At 42.4% G+C, this 18,288-nt stretch overlaps 1 long non-coding RNA gene across 2 annotated transcripts in view; it reads right to left on the bottom strand.

Annotated features, from left to right (window-relative positions):
- The window catches only part of LOC116154448 (uncharacterized), a 221,364-nt gene that overhangs the window by 168,911 nt on the left and 34,165 nt on the right, over positions 1-18,288 (bottom strand). Inside the window, exon 2 of one of the 2 annotated variants that reach the window (XR_010381207.1) lies at positions 8,265-8,431. This is a non-coding gene — a long non-coding RNA (uncharacterized LOC116154448). Of the gene's footprint in view, positions 1-8,264; positions 8,525-18,288 lie in introns of those variants that run through there. The other variant, XR_004138386.2, reaches the window with a different exon arrangement.

The following is an 18,288-nucleotide window of genomic DNA, read 5'->3' as shown; positions in this document are numbered from 1 at the left end:
TTTCTCATCTGCATTGACTGAGTCCGTGTAAGATAAAAGCGTCGAGTTCAAAAGATCTGAGAGCATCCGGAATAAACACTGAGGGAGAATTAAATGAGGCTCCATGTGTCCCCCTAGAAAGTGTCTCCCAGCTGTTAGCAGAGCCACGCCTCCCTCCTACAGGCACAGACTGTCTTCCCTTCTCTCCCTCTCTCTGCTCAGCCCCCACCGAGCAGCGTGAGTGTGCCCTACGTATATTTTATCCTTGTTTGAACTGCAATCCCATCAAGACAGGAAGGTCTCTGCATTCTCAGGACGATTCCAACATCCATCTCCATCCATGGGTGAACCTCCCATAGGTGGGTACTCACTTCCAACACAAAACCTTGACAGCCTAATGTGAGCTTGATTCACGGATTTTTTCTTTTTATCATTATTATACCCAGCGCTGCACAGATCCAAAAAGTAGAAATCTGTTCCCAAGTGGAATGAAGGATCCTCTGTCCCCGATGCTCTCCGAGCTGCTTGTGCCACCAGAGTAGGCAGGGGTCAGAAATCTGGGGGTGCTTTCACTGACCCAAGAAAAACAGTGCAGTAGGATTTGTCTTTGTGTCCTGAATGCCTCCTATTTTGGGTTTTCTTTTTTTACTGGTGCAAGACTCCCTTTTTTAAGGTACCATTCTACCCTCACAGAACCTATGGGATGCTTCAAGCGGCTCCAACTAGTCACTGCTAATGCTAACTTTTATTATACACGGGTAATAGCTTAAGACGTGACCTCCATGAGAGGGATATTTTGTATTTTAAAGGAGACTGGGGAGAGCTCTCAGGGCTCATATCCCAAACACTTGTCTACTGCTCTGCTCTCTTGAGTCTCATGAGACAGGCATTCAGGGGAACCACCACCATTCACCTGATAAGATCAGTGGTACCACCTGCTACCACAGTGTCCCTCTCTGCCTCCCAAAATCTTGGGTGAAGACTGACTTGTCAGTCTCTACCAGAAGGGGTAACAAACCTGGATTAAAATAACTTAATCAATAAGCGTTGTACCAGCAGAATGGCAGAGCTGAACCTCAACACAGGACAGGCTCTAACCGCAGTGCAACCATTGGAGAATTCTAGAGCTGGGATTCCCAGAATGTGCTCTTTGCAGGGAAATAATAAGAATAGGTTAAGGCACACAGAGACAATACTGAAGCTTCTAGCAACTCTACACTGGCCCAGAAGTCAGGCTGGTCAAAGGTCCTACTATACAACTGGCCAACGCATCTGTTTCTACAAGAATTTGGAGTCACTGTTATCTGTAATTACAGAATTGGTAGGGATTCTGAAGATAAGTCCAGATGGGACTTACCAGTGTGTAGCTGCCTGGTTTTGAACTCTCTAGGGAAAAGAAAGGAAGCTGCAGATGTGACCAGCCTGGAACCTCTTCTCTTCTGCTTCAGCAAGGCTGTTGTATGCCAAGCATCATGCTAGATTCTGGGGATAATGAGTTCCGTTTTTGACAGCTTGAATTTGAAACATCAGAAGACAACTTGAAATACCAGAGGGGAGTTCTGGCAGGATGTCAGGACTGGAGATGTGATTTCAAACTCATCCATGGGGAAGAGACAGCTGAAAATCTGGAAGAAAATAAAACTGCCCAAGACAGCTTGTAGAATGAGAGGAGATGCAGGGGGAAGGTGGTACCAAAGGGGAGAGTCAACATTTGGGTAGAGGATAAAGGGAAAGGCACCATTGAGGATTAAATGAACGAATAGCCCAAAGTGTGAGGAAAATCAGAAGAAAAGAGTTTCAAGGAGGAAAAATACACACTGGTGTCAGGCTACTGAGAGGCCAGGTAAAAGGTAGACAGCAGCAGATAATTTGATTTGACAATTAGGAACTGATCATCGTTGACCTTTCCCAGAGCAATTTCTATGAAAAGGGGTGGGGTGGGGGTACGGCGGCGGCAGAATCAAATTGTGTTGATGAGTCAAGTGTAGGTCAAGAAATAGAGACATTCATTTTAAAGGGAGTTTGAAAAGGATAATAGTTGAGGGAGACATAGAAATTTTTGTAGGATATGTTTTTCTCCTAAGATGAAGGAGATCTAAGTATGTTTGTAGCCAGAGGGGGAAGAAGCCAGTGTAGAGAAAGAGTAATTGAAGATTTAAGAAAAAGAGGGAATAACTGATGTAGTGGAGACTTTGGGGAAACAAAAGGAGATAAAACCGAGTCCACAAGCACTGGGGTTAGCCTGAAAAAAAAAGAAAAAAAAAAAAAGGGAAAGGAAGGAAAAAAGAAACAACCCAAGCTGGTAAATCAGAGGGTAAGAAGTAGACAGAACTCATCCCCGATGGTTTCAGGGCAGCAGAGAAGGAAAGGGCGAGCCTACAGACTCCACTGCACAGAGCTCATCTGTTCTTCCAGTTTGAGTGAGATCGTGGTGCAAGTAAGGTGGGAGGAGGGAAGTGGGGTGAGGCACAAGGCGGAGCCCACCGTCAGAAAGCAGCGTGTCTGAGATGATTATGGGCTGAAAGCTCGCCATCTTCCCAGGTTCATTCTCAGCTACAGGAAACCCAGTGCCACGACAATGAGGGAGGCAAATCAAATGTTTTGAATCATGATTTAAAAACAAGTAAGACATTGACTGGACATGAATATATTGATGAGCACAGCCCATGGCCCAGGTCTGTGTTTCCAAGATGAGGATCAATACCAACATGAATTTAGTGAGCAGTCCAGAGCTGGGTTTGGAGGGTTGAACGCAGTGTCAGAACATAGAGCAGACCTCACGTAATGTCACTGCATGTTACTCATACTAATTTTTCATTTGATGCTTTTAGAGTTTTCTGATTTCTGAGAGTGCATTTTCTATCCTTTCCTCTTCATTTTATTTTCATCCCATTTTAATAATTTTTTGCTCATTTAAGGATGTTTTTTAAATCATTTTTCATTTACCAACTCTCTGCAAATTCATACACTCTTGGTTGGTTGCTGAGAATTAATAGGCTTGGGGAGAAAAGAGAAGGACAGAGAATTTCTCCTAGCTCAGTTCTCCCATCCTTGCTGCATCTCAACCCTCGATACATCTCCTTCCGCCGTTGCTTTCCGCTAGCGACCTGGGAGATGAGAAAAGAGGTCAAAAGTGGTTTTATGGGAGAGTACTGTTCCCACTCATCCTTTCTCAAGGTCTTTGTCTTGCATGCTTGAATTCATCTGCCATTTATTGAAGATGACATCCCTTCCATGAATTCTCTTTAGGGAATGAAAGGTAACACGGAAGCTTTGGGGCAGGACTACTTCCATTCCCCGATGAATAATCCCCCCAAACATCCCAGTGATGACTCGGGATGCCACGGGGCTCCAGAGACTGGGATTAGCTACTGAAAACTTGCTTTTCTTCCTTTCTACAAGCCAACAGGGCTGCAGCTGAATCATTTAACCCCCACAATGTGTCACCATTGTGAGAGTCACCCCCGGAAGGCCAGCTCTGACAAGGCACGTGCAGACCTTCCAGCCCTGGTGCTCCTCCGGCAGGAGCTGCCATGGCATCTCCCAGACACGCACAATTTCCTCTACAGGCTTGTCAATCTTGTGCCTTTTGTGACAACTAAATTTACTGAAAAAAAAATTGAAAATTATTTCAGCAGCAGCCAGCTTCTGAAAGTTTCCAAATGCACTTTTTTAGCTCTCTATTTCCCTTAAGCCATATGATGTCACTTGCCTCTCAATCCCTGGGTGCCAAAAATTCTGCTTTCATATCTTTGAAATTTGCCAAATGATAAAAACCTTGGATCTTAGTTTGGGTTCTTATCTACTGCTCCCCCCCCCCTAAAAAGGCAAAAATTACTTTCTACTCTTTTCAAAGTAAGAATATCGACAAAAAAAAAAAAAAAATTCAGCTCACAGATCCGTTAAATCTTTCACCATGTTTCCTCCTGTTTGGGCTAACAGGCTGTCCTAATTTTATTCAGAACTTTCATTTCAATAGCTTGTCAGCTGCCGTTTCAGGACACACCTAAAACTCCCGAAGCTCCGGACTTGACAGGTAAGCGAGAGGCTGACTGCCACCTGCAGTACTTGGCTTTAGGATGTACTCATTAGTGATTTTTGAAGTCAGAACATTTGCCTGCTGATTTGGAGGTTTCGTAGGTTCTTGTTATGTATTTACGGAAGCTTTTTAGTTCACCTAAAAGAGAGGCGGGGGGAAAAAGCCTTCATTCTGCTTCCCTTTCTAATTACAGTCCCATTTCCTTAGCAAGTCCTTGAAAAAAGAATTCCCCAAGTCTCTAATCATCTCTCTAGTCATAATCTCCATAATTGTGCCCCTTCCAGATTCCTTCCTGGCACAGCCCAGAGAATGATTTGCTCCATGTGGTTAAAAACCTTTTATTTGATGCCAGTTAGGACTTGTTTTCACGGCTTGCCTTCTTGGGCCGTAATGCTACATTGGATGCGATTGATCACGGCAGGCGCCTTTCCTATCCCCAATGAGTGATTGTAGCCCCTGTTCCATTATCTTATTTTAGGGGCAGACTAAACTCTGCCTGACAGGATTATAACTCTGGGGTTTCACCAGGTTACTACCTCCTCTACATTTTCTTCTAACCATTTAGCTGGTCAATTCAAGATAAAAGCGTTATGAAGAGAATTATCTCTCCCCAAACTCCATGTCACATAAACAAATTAGGGTGCACTAATCTTAAAATATTCTTAGACTAGTGATTCTCAAAATCAGGCAGTTGTGTCCCCAACATCCCTTCCCAGGGGACATCTGGCAATGTCTGGAGATGTTTTCAGTTGTCACCACTGGCAGAGGGGCTGCCACAAGCATCTAGTGGGTACAGACCAGGGATGCTGTTTAACGCCTTGAAATGTACAGAACAGCCTACAACAACCAAGAATTATCTGGTCCCAGATGTCAACAGTGAGGAGGCTGAGAAACCTTCCTTCAGAGGAACCACCACCCAACCACAATAGATGTCTCTGAATTCCCAGTCCCTAGAAGACTGACACATGAGAACTGATTCTGGGTGAGTCTAGTCACTTAAAAAAATAGTTCTCATAGGCATTCTAATGATTAGTAATCTTCAACAGTAGAAAATTGTTATTTACTGTCTTGCTAGAATTCTCTTTGCCGCAGGTTGGACCCTTTCTTCTTCACTCTGTCCTCACTACAGAGGGGAAGAGCAGCACACCTTCTCAGCAGTGACGCATCAGCAGCCTGGACAGCCACCATATGGACCCTGGAATCCGGAGTCAGGCTGTGGGAGGGGGTTATTTTCCTGGGGATTCTCAGTTCTGTTGGGGGATTCTACCAAGGAAGGGTCTCTGGGGAGGCGGGATCCATCCCCAGGAATGAGAAAGTCAAGGGAGTGTGTTATGGACAAAGACTTAGGAGAGCTCAGAGGGTGTCCCTAATACCCTTCCCAACCAGCCCCTGTGACATACGCTCCTGAAAGAAAAGGACTCTAACTGAAAGCCTGAGTTCCAGGGCACAAGTGACAAGATCGCAGCAGCAAAGAGAAGCGGTGATCACCAGAGCTGGGACTGCAGAGGGAGGTGGCGGTCACATGGGAAACGAGGTCAGCATCAAGGAGAAGCAGCCGGAAGGAAGCGCACAGAGCGTCCTGCAGGGGCACAGCTCAGTGGGACTGCGCCCTCCTACCGTTGGGTGGCTTCTGGAAGCACTGTGAGTTTTTCACTGACATCTTATGTCATAGAGTCCAAGCTGAGCCCCGTTATGCAATCTGCCTAGGACCACTCGGAGGAAGTGGAATCAAGCCGAATCCTGAAGGCGTATTACCCCTGGGTGTGGTGGTCCTTCTGCACAGACCCTCTAGTACCACGTTGGAACCTCTGACTTTTTAGAAAGTTATTGAATTGCCAAGCATTTCATAGTCTAGGATGCTGAGTGTCTTTTTGAAGCGTATGATCACTAAACTTGTAGAATAACCTCCTTTGCTACATGCTATTATCTTCTCTAATAGGAGATAGTGCTTACAAAGATATATATATATATATATATGTATATATATATATACAAATAATATACATAGATACACACACATATAGCCATGTATATATATAGCCATGTTAAGTTACCGTTTTTGCCCCAAACACTTCACAAAACCAGCCATTAGATAACCTGATTCACCCTCTTACCTACAATGATCACTCCCTAAAGGAGTTCTAGTGAATAATGAAAAGAACTAAGACTGAGCTGCTTGTTGGACTTCCCTCTACTTTCACTGCAACAGTTCCTCTGGAATGAACTCATGTCTTGACTGATGATTCTACTGGATCTTTCTTTTATTAGACTTCCTCATGTGTTTCCTTCCTCAGGAATTTTGAGAAGTTACCTCTTTGTTTTTCTCTCTTTCTCTCCTCCTCCCTTCCTTCCCCTTTACTGACCATCCCTCCACTCCTGTCTGGACCTCCTGTGATCACTTCCTCCTGCCTCCCTCTCACCATGCCTGCCACCACTGAGCTAGTTCGTGAAATGACATTTCTGGGCTCCTAATCCAATGATGATACTGGGGTTATGCTAGATCCAAGCTCCAGTCCAGCTGGCCATCCAACTCATTGCTCAGACATACAGTAGCACCTTTGCCCAGCTCCCTCCCCGCTCCTAGGACTACAGGTCTAGGCTGTAGGTCCTAGGGGGTCCTAGGCTGGTCAGTGCCAACTGTCCAGCCTCCTCTCTTGGGCATGGGGCTGGGGGTGGGCGGTGACCTAGGCATTAGTCAATGAGCCTGGTTCACACAGCCTGTGTCATAAGGAGCAAGGTCAGATGCTATTTCCCACAGAAGTTTAACCCTCAGTCACAAATGCCCTCTTCTGGCCTCTAGACCTGTGGACCAACTCCACTCATCACCTTAAATTGCTATTGTTTTTGGAGCACAGCTATTTCTTTTCTATGCCCCTTTTTAAAAATATATGTTTGAACTTTGCTCACTGTGTATTTGGAAAGATGGGATGCTCTGAAGCATGAACCTCTATGTCACCTTGAGAGGGGAACTTCTAATAAGTGCTTAATTTTTTTACTGATATTTATTTTTTCCTAATTAGAAGAGAAATGTATATTTGTTGAGGAAAAATTGGGACACGCTGAAACTTATAAATCCCACAGCTCTGAGATATCCACTACTGATGCTTTAGCATACTTCCTTTAAATCTTTGTCTATAAATTTACACACACACACTTAAAAAGTTAGTTTATGCTGTACATTCAGTTTGGTTTTCTGCTTTTATGACTGATTACTGTTTTCCATGTATTCTAAATATAATACCTACTCGCTGGTAGAAAATTCATAAAACACAAAAGTACAGAAGTTATCGTTCCCCTAATTTAACAAAAGGTAGTTACCATAAAAATTGTACTATTTCATTCTGCACATTTAAAAATTTTGGATAAGATACATAATTTTGAACTATGCTTTTTTCCCATTATATTTTCATAACATTAGGAACATTTTCCAGATCATCAGAACATGGTTTGCAGTGCCACACAGCTTAAGTACCCCCCTCTTGAATAAAGGTCAGAGTATATAACCTATGAATTTTGTAAATATTTTGTAATTTTTAGTTTGGAAAAATATACTCAACCCTCACAAAGAACATGCACTCTCAGTTTAATATATAATTATTTAAACACAAGTGTATTATTTAAATTCTCTGTGTCATTATTTATTTTTTATCTCCAAGATCTTTGAAGATTGTATTAAAGGCTTTCACAACAGTTTTCAACCAATTTACCTTTTTTTCTTCTAAGAAATTTTTATTAATATCTTCAGGTAGATGTCTCTTAAAAGAACATTTTCAAAATGAATGTATCTTTTATCAATATAAAGGAACTCTTTTGGCTTAATGTTTTTGCCTTAATTTCTGTTTTGTCTGGTGTTAATTCTGCCATCACACAAGCTTTCGGGTTGTTGTTTCCCTGATGAATATTTGAAAACCATTTTAACTTTTTTTGTTGGTTCTTTACCAAGAAGTGACTCTTATAAGCAGGTTGTAGTGAGATTTTACTTTAATCTCTATTCTCTATTTATTCTCATACATGATATATGTGGACCTATTTTTAATCATGCTATCATTTTTATTTTTATGTTTTTTTGGATAGTATGTTTGCTATTTAGAGAACATTTTGCTGCCTTTATCTTCTTTATTAGTTGGGTAAATATATTTTTTATTTATGATTCTCTCAGTGGTTAGATTTATGCTTTTGAAAACATTATATGTTAGGGACTGAGTTCAGTTACCTGAAATAGAAAATCATCCAGACCAGGACTTACTGTTCTCACGAAACGGGAAGTCAGAACCTCGTCAGAATGTGCGCAGCTGCTCCCCGGGGTCCTCCGTCTTCCCAGCTCCTCCTCCTCTCTGCTCCGTCGTCCTAACCATAAGGCTTTCATTCCATGAAGCTGTCAGTGTCCCAGAGGGTGGCCATGTCCTCCTCCTCCTATCCACATTCCAAATGGAAAGAAAAAGGAGAGCAGGGGCAGGGGAAGAAGAAGGAGGAGAAGGAGAAAACAAAGAGCAGGAGAGAACAGGAAGGAAGAGGCAGTTAGTTGTCTGGATCTGGGTAGTAACCAGAACCTCCAGGCAATTTTCCCTCCGTCCCATGGGTAGAGCTGTGTCACTCCGCTACCACTAGCTGCAGGGAGGCTGGGAAATAGAGGATTTTTATCTGGGTAGTTTGCCATGCTGAAGAAATCTGGGATTTTCTTAGTAAAGAAGAAGGGAGAATCTATTTCAGGCAAACAGTTGGAAACTGCTTACCCATTATTTCTAAGGCTGTCAAAGTCAAGGGAAAAACAGTGTTCTGTCTGCCTGCTTCTGCTCGCCCCAACGCCACCCACAGCCACACTCCTGCACAACCACATTTTAATTCTGGGTATTCATGAATTTAATCATAAATTTTAAAACTTTTTTCCCATTATATTATAATTTTAAGTTGAATAACTTTTCTCTGAAAGGTTTTAAAATCACACTAAAGTTTTAAGCACTTTCAAATATTATAAATCCTTACATTTAAATTACTGAGTTTTACTCTTCAGATTCTTTTAAACCAAGAAATTGTCTTTCTTATACTTTGGACCTTTGTTCTTTTCTTGATTGTCTAAAGTATATGTTGAAGTGATTTTTGAAAATATGTAGTATGTAGGCGGTGGACCTCTGTGCTCTTGTTTGCAGGAAACTGTCTTCCTACTAACATTTCAGAGCCTAACTTGTGCATCACATTTGAAAAGCATTGACATTAAAAAGATCCTCAACTCACTGAGGCCTTTGATTACTTTATAACCAAAAAAGCGACTTGTTCTTCTCTTAAGGCCAGGTTCAAAATTACTTAATTCCAAAAACAACACAAAAACGTAATTCTAAAAGCACTGATGAACAGCATAGCTCTTAACTGACGTTTTCTTGTTGTATGGAAGCAGGAACCGTATTTCATAGCACCAGCGGGACTTCCAAAAAGGTCTTTTTCCACCACTCTCTGTCCTTAAAGTTTCGTCCTTTCATCTCACTGCATCTGTCATCTTCCTCGAACATCTGCCGTTCCATATCCTCCAAACTCTGCCCGTATATTTTTATTTCATTTTTACTTTATTGAGATATAATTGACATGTATTAGTTTCAGGTGTGTAACACAATGATTTGAAATATGTATATATATAAATAATCACTAAAAATGTCTAATTAACATCCAGATATACTTTTTATTTTTAATTTGTTTTTTAATTTACTCTTTTTGGCATATAGTTTATGGAGTTTAACAAATACATAGAGTTGTGTAACCTTCTGGCCTCCATGGTTTCTGATGAGAAATCTGCAATCAAATGGTCCTCTATAAGTAATGTGTCTTTTTTCCTGGCTACTGTCAAGATTATTTCTTTGTCTTTAGTACTCAGCATGTGAGTGTGATGTGTCTGGGCCTGTATTTCACTGAGTTTAACCTTGTTTCATTACTTTAATCTGTTAATTTATATCTTTCTCCAAATTTGGAAGTTTTCAATCATAACTTTTTCAATACTTTTTTCTTTCACGTTTTTTTCTCTTAGGGACTTTGATTCCACAAATGTTAGAGATTTTGATATTGCCCTACATATCTCTGAGCCTCTTTTCAAGTCTTTTTCTTCTGGTCTTCAACTGGATAATTTCATTCTATTGTCATGTTCTCTGATTCTTCTTCTGCCATTTCTAGCATTCTGTTGAGGCTAGACAATATTTTACTTCAGATGTTATATACTTCCATCCTAAAGTTTTCATTTGATTACTTTCTTAGTGGTTTCTCTTTTTCTGCTGAGAACTTCTGTCTTTTCATTCATTTCAGGAGTGTTGGCCTTTACCTCATGACGTATGCTTATAAAAGCTGTTATAAAAATTTTAGTTGATAATTCCAACATGTGAGTCTTTTCAAAATTGGGCCTATTGATTGGCTTTTCTCATGAGAATTCGTCATATTTTCGTAGTTCTTTGCATGGTAAGTGATTTTGTATTGTTTACTGGACATATTGAACATAATGTTATGAGACTCTGGATTCTATTAAAATCCTCCAGAGAATGTTGATTTTGTTTGTTTGTTTTTTTCTGAAGTCATTCAATTCAGTTAAGTTCAGGTTGCGAGTTCAGTCTCATCTGCGGTGGGTGCTAATCCCAGGGTCAGTCTAGTTCACAGTCTCTGCTTTGCTTCTTTGTTTTTCTCTGAATACGTAGCTCAGGTATGATTCCAGGACTTGCATCATTTCATTTCCTATGATTAGAGTACGTTCTTCCCAACAGTCTTCTCTCAAAGAGTCCTCGACTCTCTGGCTCCCAGAGGCCCATTTTACCAGTTTCTCTGGCCAGAAAGTTACTTTGTGGGCTCTAAGCCTCATGGTGTTGCACTGTTTTGTGCAATGGGGATCACCCTTGGGATGAAGGGGTAAGAGTAAGGAGAGGGAATAAATAAAGGATTCCAACCTACACACTATTCAGGCCACTGGGGCCCCTTTTCCCGGGTCCTCTGACCATGGAGATGAGTTGTCTCTTGGGCTTAGATATTCCACCAGCACCACATGTACCAGTGTAGTACCATGACTGGGGCTGGCTTCAGGCATGGCCAAGGAAGAAAAAGGAAAAACGACAAAACAACAGAGATCTCATCCCACGCTCTCTGACTTTCAGAGCCCTCTTTTACTGATTTTCGACCAAAATGATGACTTTCTTCAGGATTCTATCCTTCACACCTGCTGCACAGTTCCACCACTCAGATTGCAGGCTTTTCATAAATCAAAGCTGAGACGTACAGGCAGAGAGAAAATAGAAAACTTACCAATACTGGTTGTTCTTCAAGTTTTGACTTCCCTTCCCTCCCTGACCTCTATTACTTTTCTGAGTTTCCAGGCACTTCCCTTCTGTATTCTGTCCAGAGGTTAGAGTTTTTATGAGTTTATAGGAGACAGATGAGACGTAGTAGACTTTCTCCACCTTGTCTGGTACCAAAAGTCTGCCGTATACTCATTCTGTAGAACAATTTGCCTATTCGTTTCTCCCATTTTTATTGTTTATTCATCACTTAACGGACATTTTTTTGTTAAAAGAAAGTAATGTCCCTTCAAGAATTATACCTACCTGCCCACCATGGGCTTTTGATTTTCCAGTTTGTTAAATGTTTTCTTATATTAAAATTTTTGTAAAGCTAAATTAATGCAGTCTTTACATGTGTCCGTCATTCAACCTCCTAGTAAAGGAGGTTAAATAGCCTACCAGAATAACACTGAATCTACCAAACTTTAAACCAACTATCTGCTCCCAAGTTAGAATTGTTTTATACAGATAAAGGATTGGTAGTCTATAATAACATGTTTCTTCCTCTCCTACAAGTGTGTGGCTAGAAAGGCACCATATGGTAGCAGTCTGTGTTTTATATCTAAATGGGGCAGGGGAAGGAGGAGGAGTGAGAGAAGGAGATAAAGGTAGTTTTCATTGTAAACCAAATATGGTAAGAAGTATCAAGACGAATTCTACTTCTCTAACAAATAAAACACCTACTAGGCAAGGAAGGCTGTGTGCTACAGGCTGGAGGAGATTCAAAAATGCATAAGACAGTTTTCCCTATTTCCTAGGCATTTCTAGGACAGATAGCTTCACAACATTGTTTTAAAATAAGCTGGAGGTGTGGGGGGTATAGCTCAGTGACAGATCACATGCTTGGTGTGCATGAGGTCCTGAGTTCAATCTCCAGTGCCTCCATTAAAGGGAAAAAAAAAATAAAAATGGTTTAAAGATTTTTAAATGATACAACATGTAAGAAACAAATGAGTATTTAAAATAAAACAAGTTGAAGTGGGATAATGCTGAGTGATCAGTATTAACCACAATGGGTATTCTGAAATGGAAGGGAGAATGGCATAATCAACACAGACTCCATGGAAGAGACAGAATTCTTCGAGGAGAGTTGAGATTGTGGAATGCAACGACTGGGAGAAATGCAGAAAGAGTAGCTTGAGTAGAGTAACAGTAGCAGAAAAATACAAAGCCTAGAAAGGAAAGATCACATGTTTCAGTCTTTAGCTGAGTGGTAGGAAATAAAGCTAAGAAAGTAGACTGGGGCCAGATCATCTAAGGTATTAAAAGCTCAGGCAAATTTTTAACTTGAGAGTTAATGGAGAGCTGTCACTGAAGGTTGTTGAGCAGGAAGAGAAACATAATCAGTGCTATAATTTTGGAAGACCCATCTGCAGTGTGTGAACTGTGATGATGCTTGAGTAGGGAGGGACGTGGAGGAGGGACGTCAGCTCCATGACTGCAATAATCTGGACAGGAGGGTATCAAGTGTCTAAGTAGGGGAATGGAAATGGAAATGGAATGGAAAGAAGATGGATTAAAGGTATGACTAGTGACAGTCCGGAGTGCCTTGGAGACAGGGAACAAAGAAGAGTCATAGGCTGAGGAGAAAAGTAGGCAAGTTCAGCTAGAAATACTGAGTTTGAGTTTCTTGGAAGCCAACTTTTTAGAGATGCTTATGAGGCAGGTAGGAAAGAAGTCTCAAAAGCAGGGGAGAGGTGTCTATTCCATAAATGGGGAGGTAAATGATGAGGTCATGGTGTGGATGGAATTGCCAAGGAGGGTGAGAAAAAAGGAAGAGGAGAAAACCATGGGAGATACCCAGCTTCCTAGGGCAGAAGGTAGAGAGAGAGAGAAGCTTTGAAAAGGGGGAAAAGACAAGCTGAAGGAGGAGTGACGGTGTAGCGGGTAGTTTAGGAGGATGGACACTGCAACAGTTTACAATTATGAGGCCAACAGTGGTCTTTACAGGAGCAATTTCAATAGAGCAGGGAAGACAGAAGCCAAGGGTTAAGAAGCGAGGGGCTGTGACTGGGAGTAAGAGGGCACAGTGCATGTATCTTTTTTGAAGTTGTCTAGCAGTGAGGACCTGGGTTCCATGGACCAAACAGAGGGGGATTTGGCCTCTAACGGGTAGACCTAATCAGGAGGAAAATTGAGCACCAACAGTTTGAAGGAGGCAATCATCCAATGTCGTCAGATGTTTGTGATAATTAAGACAAAAAATGATGTGAAAAACAAGACATGATGGAGTCAAGCAAAAGAAGCCTTTCTCATACAGAGTGATGTGGGTTTTCTTTTCTTCAAAAATCCCTCTCATCTTGTTTCAGAAAAAGATTTGTTCTCCTGCCTCCCTGTCTTTGTTGAGTTAATGTTGCCACAGAAGGCAAGAGAATGATGTCAAATTCCAAAGATGCAGACTACAAGGAAAGAACATCCTCTTTCCTAGCAGCTGGAGAGGAAAATAAAGAAGAAATAAAAGGAAAAGCAATGAGCTGGGAAGCTCTGATGGCAAGCAGATGTACCCCTTTGGCCTAACACTCAGACATGCAGCCAAGCTATTGCAACAGCAGCTTCTCGGCCTGGGAATTTCCACTGGGAAGTTAACTGGCTCATTCTTCTCCGCTCTACTCCACTCCTCAGTTCATTTTGCTATCAGCACCTCCTCCTTGCCCGTCTTCTCTCACAGCCACCAACTGCTCCCACACGACAGTGAGGAATGTGGCAGGAAGAGCAGGAGCATTGCGGAGAGCTGGGGAGTAGGCGACTCTTCTGCCTCAAACATTAACTGGGGAACGTGGACCTCAGGACCGTCCTCTGACACCGGAGAGTTAAAATGTACCTCCATCACTTGTTGCCCTAAGACTTGATAAAGATATGAAAGGAGGATCTGAGTAGAAGTTCAAAAGTTCTACAGTGTATTGTTCCTGGGACCCTCCACAGCTTTCCCTCTGGAATGGGTAACATTGACATTTTAGGGAGATACTACAGTGGAGTTGAATGGAGTTTTAAAATACCCCTAAAGTTACTTAACACCTATTTGTAAAAACTGCAATGAAATGAGAAGTAAATAAACGGTGACGTCAGCTTCACCCTGGTTCTTCTCGCCCCGGTCTCCTCAGAAGCTTTCTCACGGACACAGTGGAGCTCACATACAAATACATCGCCCCCAAGACAGACAAACTGACAGATGGTACTCTCTGTAGGACCTTCAAAATCTAGGAATCATTAAGGGGCAAGTTCTTATGGGAAATGTGGGTCTGGTGAAGTGGTCCTTACACCTCTCTCTCTGTCTCTGTCTCTCTCTCTGTCTCTTTCTCTCTGTCTCTGTTTCTCTGTGTCTCTCTCTCTCTTGCTCTTCTCTCCTCCTCCTACAGGGACCGTTTAGATGATGAGATCTGGGGCCAGGAACGCCTTTCCCACATATACTTTTGACTGTAGAGGGTACAGAGGGCCGGGGGAAGAGGAGGATGGACCGGGCCCACGTGGAAAGGAGTAACGGGCTAGTGGCTCAAGACCAGCTCTTCCTAAACTTAAACAAAGTGAGAGGCTCAGCTCAATAGGCCAGAGAAAACAGGGTAGGGACTGGAGACTGGAATTATCTGACCAAAGCTTCCCTCTCTTCCCTTGTACAAACACCTCTCAGCCACCCAAGGGAGGGGCCAGCAGCTGGGCAGGGTGCCCACACAGCCAGGGACAAAGCCCTGACCACTGCCTGGATCCCTCCAAGGCCTTCAGGGGTCCATGAGGAGGGAGGCGGGGGCTGCAGGGACCCCAGGGAGCCAGCAGTGTGCCCGGGCTCAGTTAAGGGCAGGGCAGGAATGGGATAACGGATTATGTAACCCGAAGGCTCCATTGTCAGGGAGGTAGCAGAACTGTGCTCCTCCAGACGAGGACCACGGGAGGAGCTCGCCGGGGAGGCCTGGCTGTTGCCGCGTGCCAGGCTCCCGCAGCTGAGCTGGGAGCGAAGGCCCAGCCCAACTGTCGTGGGCTCTGCCGAGGAGGCCAGGATGGCCCACGGGTGCACTCAGACAAGCCTCAAAAGATATAAAAAATCTGTTATTAAACATCCCTATGCTAACATAGGGAGTCTGTATTTATCCAGCGCTGTGCCAAGAGCCCAAGCCTTTATCCAGGAGACCAGAACGGCTGTTCTCAACACCTTTGAACAGATGGAGGCCGCACAAATGGGAGGAACAGGAATGGAAAAGCAACCTCTACCTCTCCTGTGCTAACCTTGGCCCAGAAACGATGTAATGTGTAAAGGGGAACTGTCAGGAGAAAAACCGCAATCTTCTCAGAAGTCAATGTACCTTTCACTTCAAAAGTACAACCGAGTACCATTTTCTAGACAGACGAGCCCCCATTTCATATCTCTTGCTGTTCTTTGCAGAGCTTCTGTTATTTCCCTTCCATCTGTTATTTTCATTTATTTCAGCTAGATTTTTCCAAATTGGACGACCTTATTTTGGGAACGATATATTCCAGAGATGTTACCCCATTTAAAAAGAACGATTGTTTTTTCCAACTTGAAAGAGTATATTCTGGGTCCAGGGGCAGGTATATTGTCTAGATTCAGAGATTAACAGTCTCTGCTTCGGAAACATGCTACTGGAAGTCCTGACGGAGCACCAGGAAAAAGGGACGTGTTTGGCCATCCTCGTGCCCCAATGGGTAAGGGTCTCTCCCAGAGCATCATACCCCCTTGAGGAAGGACTTTCATCAGGCCCAGTGTCCCCTTCTGGGTTTTGGTACCCAAAGGAACCGAACTAGAAATAAGTGTGTATCTGTGCTATATCCACGGAGTCAGCTTTCTCAGAAGGACTGGACCTTTCATGAGAAAAGCCGGGAAGAGTAAAGAGGAGGAAAAGCATGTATCTACCTGGAGCATGGTGATCAGAGGTGGGACAGGATGTGAGAGCAAAGGATGGGCAGAGCATTCAGAGAACCTCGAGTTCACTTCACAACCCAAGAAGGAGGAAGATCTCGAGAGGACCCGATTTCCTACCCATGAGCGGCATTTGCACCGTGAGTCTTCTCCCAGATGTTAAAATGTGAAACATGTGACATTTCTCATGGGACACTTCTTTCAAGCTACTTTCTGAAGCCTCACCCCCCTTCTGCACTCAGCGTACTTTTGGCTCGAACCACGATGGATTACCGCTGATTCCAAACGTGCCGCGCGCTTCCCCGGAAACATGCTTTTGTATGTAATGAGTCTGCCTCGATGCCATTTGCTCTTTTCTGTGCCTGGCAAACTCCTGCTCCTCTCCTCCAAGCCAACGGAAATGTCGTTTTCTCTGTGAAACCCTCTCAGGCTCCCAAGGCACACTTGTTACGTGTTCCCCCAGCTGTTTTCTGGGCACACAGCTCACAGCTCACTCGTGACACTTACGACGTTTCATCTTAACTGTTTTCCCCTCTGGATCACGTTAAATTTGGGTGATCTGTCAAGTGTTTGTGGGTGGAATGAGCAGAGGTAAGTCATGAAGGGGGGATGTGCGTTGCAGTAAGGAATAACACAGTCTAGAATCAATGAGGGCCCAAAGCAAGCTGACTTGATCCACTTCCTCACGGGGTGTTATTTCAGTGACAATGTCTACAGACATTCTCATTAAATGTCTCTGTGGTCCTCACTGCAACTTGGAAGAAAAATCATAAGACTCAGACCCAGGAGACATCAGTTTTAATCAGTTCTACTGCTTCTGCCATTAAACGGTGGAGTGATGCCCTGAAATCTACTCACTATGTTTCCTCGGCTGTCAAAGTCATTAATGTTATTTCCTTTACCTTATTGCACTTGTTTTGAGGTGAAAAAAAATACTAATAGATAGAAAGGTGTCTAATGGTTGCAGAGGGAAATGATAGGCTCATTTAATTTCCCTCAAATTTGCCTTTTCTTCTCAACTCCCCAAGCTTCTCCTACAAATGTGCCAACAATAAAATAATAGTAACAGTAATAATAAAACATAAAATATTCCATTGTAGCGCAAAAGCTCTTACATTTGTTTTTCACTTGTATGTTGTAGGCATAAGGGATTTTCATAGTAAATTGTTTAGGAAAGGGCATATTAGCATATGACATAAAATCCTATCATATTAAGGTATGCTTTTTTTTTCCTTTAAAGGAAGGATTGGCTTATGTTTTTTTTTTCTTTTTCTTATTGAAGTATAGTCAATTTACAATATTGTGTTAATTTCTGGTGTACAGCTTAGTAATTCATTTATACATATACACATATATTCCTTTTAATATTCTCTTTCATTATAGGCCATTTCAAGGTACTGAATAACAGTTTCCTGTGCTATACAGTAGGACCTTGTTGTTTATCTGTTTTATATATAGCAGTTAGTATCTGCAAACCTCAAACTCCCAATTTATCTCCCCCTACCTCCTTTCCCCCCTGGTAACCATAAGTTTGTTTTCTATGCCTGTGAGTCTATCTCTGTCTTGTAAGTAAGTACATTTATGTCATTATTTATTTATTTTTTAGACACCACATATACATAACATAATATGGTATTTTGCTTTCTCTTTCTTGCTTACTTCACTTAGAATGACGATCTCCAGGTCCAGCCATGTTACTGCAGATGGCATTATTTTATTCTTTTTTATGGCTGAGTAGTATCACAGTGTGTGTGTGTGTGTGTGTGTGTACGTGTGTGTACATATATATCACATCTTCTTTATCCAATCATCTGCCAATGGACATTTAGCTTGCTCCATGTCTTGGCTATTGTAAATAGTGCAGCTATGAATACTGGGGTGCGTGTACCTTTTCAAATCAGAGCTTCCTCTGGATATAGGCCCAGGAGTAGGACTGCTGGATCACATGGTAAGTCTATTTTCAGTTTTTTAAGGAATCTCCATACTGTTTTCCATAATGGCTGCATCAAACTACATGCCCATCCAGATTTCAGACAATAATACAAAGCTACAGTAATCAAAACAGAGTGGTATTGGCACAAAAACAGACACATGGTCAATGG

Source organism: Camelus dromedarius, chromosome 6, assembly GCF_036321535.1.
Source record: "Camelus dromedarius isolate mCamDro1 chromosome 6, mCamDro1.pat, whole genome shotgun sequence".
Classification (NCBI taxonomy): domain Eukaryota; kingdom Metazoa; phylum Chordata; class Mammalia; order Artiodactyla; family Camelidae; genus Camelus; species Camelus dromedarius.
Note: the sequence above shows the minus strand (reverse complement) of the source record. Positions and strands in the feature narration are given on the sequence as shown.